Source organism: Miscanthus floridulus, chromosome 6 (genome assembly GCF_019320115.1).
Source record: "Miscanthus floridulus cultivar M001 chromosome 6, ASM1932011v1, whole genome shotgun sequence".
Classification (NCBI taxonomy): Eukaryota; Viridiplantae; Streptophyta; class Magnoliopsida; order Poales; family Poaceae; genus Miscanthus; species Miscanthus floridulus.
The window spans coordinates 50,543,276-50,552,991 of NC_089585.1; the positions used below are offsets into that span (position 1 = coordinate 50,543,276).

The window sequence follows — 9,716 nt, forward strand, 5'->3', positions numbered from 1 at the left end:
TCTTACCACCCCTCGGGGTCACCGCTTTTACATTTTCACGAGAATTCTCAGGTTGAGCAAGAATTTTTCCATTACTATCAATAGGAATTGCAGCAACTATTTGAGCTAGTTGTGTTTCTATCATTTTATTAAAGCTCAATTCATTTTTAACAGCAGAAGTTAAACCTTCAATTTGAGAATTTATATTTTTAAGAATTTTATCGTTTGACATTAATTTCTTTGTAATATTTTCATTAATTTTTGCTTGGCCTAATACCAAGTCTTTGAAAGAAGGTTGATTCGAATTGTAACTGGAATTGAAGTTCAAATTACCTTGCGGGCGGGACTGGTTGTTCCACCCGTTATTACCTGATGGATGGTGAAACCCGTTGTTGATGAAGGCAGCTTCTTCGTGGGTTTCAGGGCAATCATTCCCCAAATGGCCAACATTTCCACACACCTCACATGTCATGTGTGAGTCCATGGCCTGGACGGTGCCCATCATGGCGTCTTTATCTTAGGCTCGTTTCTCCAGTCTTTTCATTATTAAATCTATTTTTGCGGAAAGCATATCCATCTCCTTTATGGTATGCATTCCTTTTTGTGTTTTCCTTTCCTCCCCCCCCCAGCTTTGATTTGACTCCATTTTATTGATGAGAGTCATGGCTCCATCAATAGTGAGGGAAAGGAAAGCGCCTCTAGCAGCAGCATCAAGGTGGCCCCTAGACATGGGATGAATCCATCATAAAAATTTTGGAGCACTAACCAGTTTTCAATCCCATGGTGCGGGCATACTTGGATGTAGTCCTACAGCCTCTCCCATGCCTCGAGAAGGGTTTCCATGGAGCTTTGCTGGAAGTTCGAAATTCATCCCCTTAGGGTATTGGTTTTGCCCATAGGGAAGAACTTGGCGAGGAACGTCGGGAACATTTGTCCCACGCCTTGACAGCTTCCTTGTCCTCATAGAACCACTATTTTGCCTTCCCTGAGTGTCACACCTAATTTTAAGGATAAAATGGAGTGCAAAATCTTATGTGCGCCTAGAGATCAGTCACACACATAAGCTAGCAAATTATGAATAGTATCATCACAAGTGTTTATTACATCACGAATAAGACAGAGTTATCACATAAATGTAGTGGAAATAGTAAAAGATCTCTCGTGAAAGCTCCATTTCACAGGGACGTCGACTGGTTGACCATAAGCCTAGTAGTCCTCAGGAAAATCATCATACCCATAGCCATCTGTGACTCATCCGAGATTTTTATCCAAATAATGAAAATAAACAAGCATAAGTACATGTCGTACTAAACAAGTGTAACATGGGGTTTAACAGCATTTAGCTTTTAGTTGTCATAAAAGGCCTGACATAGGTTTAACAGCATTTAGCTTTTAGTTGTCACAGTTTTAGCTTAAGAGTAGCAACAAGTTGTTTCAATTCCCAATGCAAAACACATGATCAAATGTAAACATGAAGAATGAATAGCATAAATAGATAATTCTTAGTGTTCACCTCTTCCATAAATGTTCCAAGGCCGCTCATGACCGTGAGCACGGCTGATATACTAGTTTTACACTCTACAGAGGTTGTACACTTTCACTGTGAGTCATGATACCCATATGCCCAGGTTAATTACTCCCAAAACACTTCTAAGGTGAGCAGGCAGGGGTCACTATGAAGCCTTTCAAAGGTTCATCTAACAAGTTAGGGCCATTAGATCCACTTGGCAAACAGATATAGGAACCCTCCTGTCAAATGGCAAAATTCTCTCATGGCTATACACGTAAGAGTAGAGGCTATCCTATACCCGATTCATCAAGCCATTCTTACGCCAATAAAGGTAACCACTAACAAGCTAAAAAAGGTCCTCATACTGAGCTAAAGCCAAAGCCACGTAGCCTTCACAACTGTACTGTAAGTCCCGGATGATCACTTACAGATAAGTCCTTAGGGAGAGCAATCTGAAGCATTTAGAAAGTAGCTAAATACTCCAGCCCCCTGGTTCCAAGTTGCTAAAAAGTCGTATTTTAATATTTATTGCATATACCATTAGTCAAGTTATAAGATCATGGTTTAATTGAGCACTAGCAAAGCTACCCAATGCATATCCCGTAGGTGACAAGGTAAAAGTTCAATTCGATGAAATTCCTATCAAGGTGACACATGCAACATGAATTTAATGAATTAAAGTGAATAGGAAACAAGGATGATCCCAAGCTATACTTGCCTTGAGCAAAGAACTTCTGCTAGTCCTGCTCGTTAAAGTCATATCGTTGATCTCCCACGAATTGCTCCCCATCTATACTCGATAACACAGCAACATACAAACATCTAGGAGCAATCATGCAAAGCAAACAAAGCTATAGATTAGAATAGTACACCAACAGCATAAAATCAAGATAAAAAGTTTGGAAAATAAATCTATGTCTCGCTACAAACACACAGACGCGAAGATCACAAAAATCAGAGCTAAAACGAAGAAGTTATGAATTAAGCAAGATTTCCTTTAGTAAAATAATAGCTTAAATCTAATCTTGAATTTTAAAAGTTGAAAACCTACTTAACAGTAGTATAAACATTTAGATTACTTAATTATGAACCTAACACAACTTGAACAGATCAAATCGGAGTTAAAATGGACATTTTATGGCTAAAACAAGTTGAGTGGCAAAATTGTAAATAACTGAAAACATATTTTCAATCTAACCGAATAAAAATACGTTTTCAAAGGAAAGAAATGGAATATGAAAATATGCTTTGGACTATGGGTTAAGTCTAAAAAATTATAAGGGTGTTTTTGAAAAACTAGCAGGGAAGGGGTATCTTGGATCTGGGACCGTTGGATTAGAGATGGACGGCTGAGATTGGATCTGGCGGTAAAAAAAACCTTGCCGGCAGGAATAGGACCGGTAGCGGGTGGGCAACCGAGGCGCCATTGGAGAGCTCACTGGAGCTTCGGCTTTCGGCCTACAATGCTTGGTTCAACAAAATAGAAGCACCGAGAGATAGAGGAGGGAGTGGGGAAGTCACCGGACCCAAGAGGAGCTAGCGAGGAGCAATGGAGGCGGCATGGCGCTTCAGCAGTCGGCGGCTATCGTGGCAGCACTAGGGCGAAGAGCTTGCTTGGGCGACTACAGGCTTGCTTGGGCGAAGAGCTTGCGGCCAGGCGGGATAAAGAGGGCAGAGCAATTCAGGCGGATATTTATGGGGTAGGGTTACTTGAGAGGCACGGCGCAGAGCTCGTGGCGAAGGCAGGCACTTAGCGACGGTGCGGTCGTATTCGAGCCGGACATGGCATGGGGAAGGAGAAGGGCCTGACCTATAGACCAGGGCGGTCAGCGGCCGAAAGAAAGAGAAGCGCAGGTCAGCAGGCATGCGGAGCTCGGCCAGCGCCTTGCTAGGCCGCCACGGCACGGCGCAGGAGAAGAGCCGAACTGGGCTTCGGTCGAGCAGAAAGGAGTGAGGCGGCTGCGACCGAGGTAGGCCGAACAGCTAGGCTTCGGACCAAGCGGGGAAGAGTGGAGAAGAAGGCCACTAGTTGGACTAGTGGCCCATGAAGGAGAAAGGGGAGGGAGCTGAGCCAGTGAGGGAGCAAGGCCGAGTGGGCCAAAAATGAGAGATGAAGAAAGAGAGGAGTAAATTTCTTTTTTCCTTTTTCTTAAACATATTTCCAACGCAAATTCAAAATGAAAATTCAAATCGATTTAGAATCCGACTTCAAACCAAGCAATTCAAAATAATATGCAACGACATGAATGCACATACATGATTGTTAACCTATATTTGATTTTAATTTAATAAAATTGATTATTTTTCCTATATTTAAATGCCCACAAAAATGCATAACAAATCAATTTTCTCTATTTTAAAAATATGCCAATTTTTAGGGTCTTACAATTCTACCCCCTTAAAATGAATCTTGTCCCCGAGATTCGGATGATGCTTACTCAAACAAATACCGGTATGTTTTCCTCAGATCCTCTTCTCTTTCCCAAGTAGCCTAATCTTCTATATACCGATTCCACTGAACCTTACACATCTTTATAACTCGGCTTCTTGTAACTCTTTCTGCAGTCTCCAAAATCCTTACCGGAAACTCCTCATAAGTGAGACCTTCCTTCACTGTAAGCTCCTCCAACGGTATCTACTCCTCAGGTACACGCAAACACTTCTTTAGTTGAGACACATGGAACACATCGTGCACACCTGACAAACTCTCAGGCAATTTCAACTGATAAGCTACTTCACCACATCTCTCTAAAATCTTGAAAGGTCCGATATACCTTGGTGCTAACTTTTCTTTCATGTTAAACCTTCTAACACTTCTCATAGCTGACACCTTCAAGTAAACATAATCACCTACTTCAAAAACCAATTCTCTTCTTCTAGTGTCGGCATAGCTCTTTTGTCGAGACTGAGCCACTCTCAAGTTATCTCTGATCATCCTAACTTGCTCTTCTGCGTCTCTCAGAACATCTAGTCCAAACACTTGAGTTTCTCCCGTTTGATTCCAAAACAACAGAGTTCTACACTTTCGTCCATACAAAGCTTTGAAAGGTGCCATATTGAGACTTTTCTGATGACTGTTGTTATATGAGAACTCTACATAAGGCAAACTCTTGTCCCAACTTGTACCATACTACAACGCACAAGCTCTCAACATGTCCTCCAATATCTAATTAATTCTCTCAGTTTGCCCATCTGTCTGAGGATGATATGCTGTACTAAAATTCAACTTGGTTCCCAACGAACTATGTACTTGCTGCCAAAAATGAGATGTAAATTGGGTACCTCGATCAGACACAATTTTCTTGGGAACTCCATGTAGACACACTATTCTCTCCATATATAATGCAGCCAATTGGGGACCAGTATAGGTAGTCTTGACCGATAAGAAGTGAGCAACCTTAGTTAACCGATCTACTATTACCCAGATTGAATCATAACCTCTCTGAGTGCGTGGTAACCCAACAATGAAATCCATACCAACTTCTTCCCACTTCTACTCAGGTATCTTCATTGGTTGTAGCAATCCTATAGGTCTTTGATGTTCAGCTTTGACTCTCTAACATGTATCACATAAAGCCACATATTTAGCAACATCTCTCTTCAGTCCGTACCACCAATACTTCTCTTTCAAATCCAAATACATCTTAGTACTCCCAGGATGAATAGAGTAAGCAGACTTATGTGTCTCATGAAGAATTGCCTCTCATATAGCCTTATCCTCAGGCACACATAGTCTCTTCCCAAACCATAGAGTTCCATTGTCATCCATATGCAAACCTGGTGCCTAACCAATCACTATGTTTTCCGCTATCTCTTTCAACTTCGCATCCTATAACCGTCCTTTACGTATTTCTTGCTCCAATTTAGGCTCCAACACCAACTCCACTGCATTAGTGACAAAGCCCAAATTTAGTCGCTTGAATTCAGCACACAACTCACTTGACATTGATGTCACTTGCACCTCATTAGCATAACTCTTCCTGCTAAGAGCATCGGCAACAACATTCGCCTTTCTAGGATGATAGTGTACCTCCAGATCATAATCTTTGATCAACTCTAACCATCAACGCTGTCTTATATTCAGATCTGTCTGAGTGAAAATATACTTCAGACTCTTGTGATCAGTATAAATGTCACTCTTATGCCCATAAGATAGTGCCTCCAAATCTTCAGAGCATGAACCACTGCTGCTAACTCCAAGTCATGTGTAGGATAATTTAACTCATGCTTTCTCAACTGTCGGGAAGCATAAGACACTACTCTGCCTTCTTGCATAAGAACACATCCAAGTCCTTGACAAGATGCATCACAATAGATAAAAAAAACTCTTGTTCAAATCAGGCAAAACCAATACTAGGGCGGTAGTCAACCTCTTCTTCAATTCTTCAAAGTTAGCCTGGCACTTCTCGGACCACACAAACTTGGCATTTTTCTCCAACAAAGCTGTCATAGGCTTGGTAAGTTTAGAGAAACCTTCTATGAACCTTCTATAGTATCTAGCTAATCCCAAGAAACTTCGAATCTCTCCCACATCTGTTGGTCATTTCCAATTCAATACATCTTTCACCTTGCTTGGATCTACTGCGATTCCACCATTAGAGACAACATGTCCTAGGAAAGAAACTTCCTTCAACCAGAATTCACACTTGCTTCGCTTAGCATACAACTTGTGTTCTCTGAGCTTCTGCAAAACCAACCTTAGATGTTCAGCATGCTCTTCTTCTATTTTGAAGAATACCAATATATCATCGATGAATACCACCACAAACTTATCCAAAAACTCCATGAACACCTTATTCATCAAGTACATAAAGTAGGAAGCTGCATTGGTCAAACCAAATGACATAAAAGTGTACTCGTACAAACCATACCTTGTAGTAAAAGCTGTCTTGAGTATGTCAGTTGCACGAATCTTCAATTGATGATAGCCAGAACGAAGGTCAATCTTAGAGAAAACACAAGCACCTCTCAACTGATCAAACAAGTCATCAATTCTAGGCTACGGATACTTGTTCTTGATAGTAACCTCATTGAGTGACCGATAATCAACGCACATCCTCTGAGTACCATCCTTCTTATCAACAAATATAACCCGTGCTCCCCAAGGTGATGAACTAGGATGAATGAAACCTTTCTCTAGTAACTCCTTTATTTGTTTCTTAAGTTCTTCTAGTTCGTTAACTCCCCATTCTATATGGATGCTTAGCTATAGGTGCAGTTCCAGGTAATAATTCAATAATAAACTCAATGTCACGGTCAGGTGGCATACCTGGCAAATCATCGGGGAACACATCTAGAAATTCATCTACCACTGGGTCCTCCTTGTTGCCGCTATCATCAAGCTGGTTCATTGTGGCTGTCAGTTGTGCTTGTATTACAACATCAACACTGATTCTTTCCCCATTCGGTGCGGTCACAACAACTACCTTCTCCTTACACTGAATCACTGCTTGTTGTTGCTTCATCCAGTCCATACCCAGAATCACATCAATACCAAATGCTCTCAACACAATGGGGCTCACTTTAAACTCTACCCCCTTAAGAGTAGACTAGTCGGAAGACAATGATATGAAGCTTGCATACTTCCACTTGGTGAGTTTACTAATATGGGATTTTGCATGGCACATAATGGTTTGCTATGGTTTCTAACAAATGCTTGTGATATGAATGAATGCGAAGCTCCAGAATTGAAAAGAACAGTGGCAGGGGTTGAGTTAACATCAAATGTACCGAGCATGACTTCTGGTTCCACAAGCGCCGTCTCGGTAGACACATGGTTCACCTTTTCTGTATTGGTGCTGGCTTCTGATAACTATTCTATCTTTGGGGGTTGCTAGTTGGGCTTCTCAGGGCAATTATAAGACAGGTGACCCTCTTTACCACAACAAAAACACTTGTTGGGAGTGCTTGGGGCACTAGTCTTCATGGGAGTGTTGTTAGGCGCTCCCTGTCATGGTGTCTGCTGACCACTCTACTACTAAGGATGTTGATTGACATTCTGCTACTGGTTCTAGTTGCGCTGAGGGTACTGGCCATGATTCCACTGATTGGGTGGTCCCTAAAACCTCTGCTAGAAGCCTTGCTGAGGATTGGTGCGCGGACGAGTATTACTTCCAGATGCCTGCCCCTAAAGTTTCCTCTTCTTGGCCTCCATCTCCTTGCGCTTGTTGTCAATAACAATAGCGTGATTCACCAGCGTCTGAAAATTGGGGTATGTATTGGACATAAGCTGGAGTTGTAGACCGTCATACAGACCCTTGAGAAAACAACGTTGCTTATCAGCAACTTCATTTGGAGCATAACGTGACAACTGAGTAAACTTGTCACGGTACTCAGCAACGGACATGGATCCCTGCTTTAGAGCTCTAAACTCCTCCTGCTTGAGCTCTATCAGTCCTTCAAGTATGTGGTAGGATCTGAAATTCTCTCTAAACTCCTGCTAGGTGATAGGAGGAGCATTAGCAGGACGTCCATACTCGAATGACTCCCACCAGTCTTGAGCTTCTCCCTAGAGCTGTCCTAGAGCGTACAACACCTTCTGTTGATCATCACATTATGCTATGTTGAGCTGCTTCTCCACTGCACAAAGCCAATTATCTGCTTCCAGTGGATCAGTGGCATGAGAGAACACCGGGGGACAGCCCTTCAAGAATTCACCACACTTATCACGCGGTGCTCCACCAACGTGTTGGTTCTGCTGATTCTGCACCAACGCTTGCATGAGTTGTGTCTATACTGCCAAAAGTTGCTCAATAGTCGGTGGTGGTGGTAGTGGTGGATGTGGGGGAACACCTCCACGACCTCGGCCTCTTCCTCTTCCAGACATCTGCTATCAAATATTCAAAATTTAGAAATTTCCATGTTAGAATACATTCTAAAAATTTTTTGGACGAGTCTCAACATCAGCAGCTTGGTAAAACAGTCATATTTCGAGTTCAAAAAATCCAAATGAGGCGTACCTTATATGGTTGGAAAGATTAAGAAATTATCTACAACTTTTATTCAGACCACATTCTCAGATTCTGTCGTTAGGTTACTCAAGAATAGGATACAACCGAAACTGTTTCCAGATTCCAGACTGCGCAGAAACTTCATCTTGAGACAGCGATATCTCACAAACCAGATCCGATATGAGGGTAATTCAAGAGGCATTGGAAAAATACTTAAGTCTAGTTATTCCCATAAAAATTTCATAATTTTTGGTAGCGTAGATTTTAATTGTCATTGAGACAAGGACAGACTGCTCCAAAAAATAGATTCCGAAAGAACAAGATATACCAAACCCAACTATTAATTTATTGACCCAAACTTTAATATTCTTAACTATGGAACTTGCAGACATGCCCACAAAGTTCCAGCACACATTACAAAGATCCAACTCACACATAAACATAATAACAAATCAACTAAGCACACCAATGTTCACACCGCACTAATAGACTCGACTAGACTCAACTTAACTCGTTCTACTATCGTTTTATTACATAAAAGGGACTCTAACATCTATGGGCGAGACTTATGGGGAAGCTCCTCATACATCTTTGCAAGTTGAGGCACACCCTTTGTTCATCTATCACCTATCGATGTCTCTTGATGGTTTTCTGCTGTGCCTTCAATTGATCCTCCAGTCGGTGAATCTTTGCCACGGACTCATAGCCAAAGTGTACCATCACATGGGTTGTTGGATCTGTGCCCTGCGGGTCCATCATCACCTATCCCAATTCTGGGTGTTGGTGAGGGAGGAATCAATATTGGTCATTCTTTATATCCTCAAATCGACGACCACGGAGGCCTATGCAAGCTTCAGCAGCTGCATCTTCTATGCTGTCCTCCATGGTAGCACGGTGAGCATGGTGCACATAGTTTGAATCCAGCGGATATGCGTCTTTCTATTCATCCTTGATGGTGAAGCACACCCTGGTCTTCCAATAGGTGTCTTCAAGAGGGTGTGTATGTTCTTCGTAGACGTACTCCACAGCTACATCCCAGTCGCCATAGTAGGGCTGAAGCATGCTCATGAGTCAGTGATGTGAAACGGAGGATTCACATCTCGGCTTATACCACACCTTTGTCGTCCACCCTAGGGGTGGGATCGGCTCATCCTCTTCAACGACGTCTTCCTCATCATCATCGAACAAGTGGACGACCTCGACTTCTTGGGGTTCCTCCTGGACAGGCTCAGGCGTAGGTACGGTGTTGGCGAATCAAATTCTTGTTCCTGGGGTTC

General features: G+C 42.2%; 1 non-coding gene across 1 annotated transcript; it reads left to right on the top strand.

Annotated features, from left to right (window-relative positions):
• Nucleotides 1-754: 754 nt before the first annotated feature.
• On the top strand, nucleotides 755-861 carry LOC136462014 (small nucleolar RNA R71). Its single transcript, XR_010760543.1, has one exon. It is a non-coding gene; the product is annotated as a small nucleolar RNA R71 (small nucleolar RNA).
• The last annotated feature ends 8,855 nt before the right edge of the window (nucleotides 862-9,716 follow it).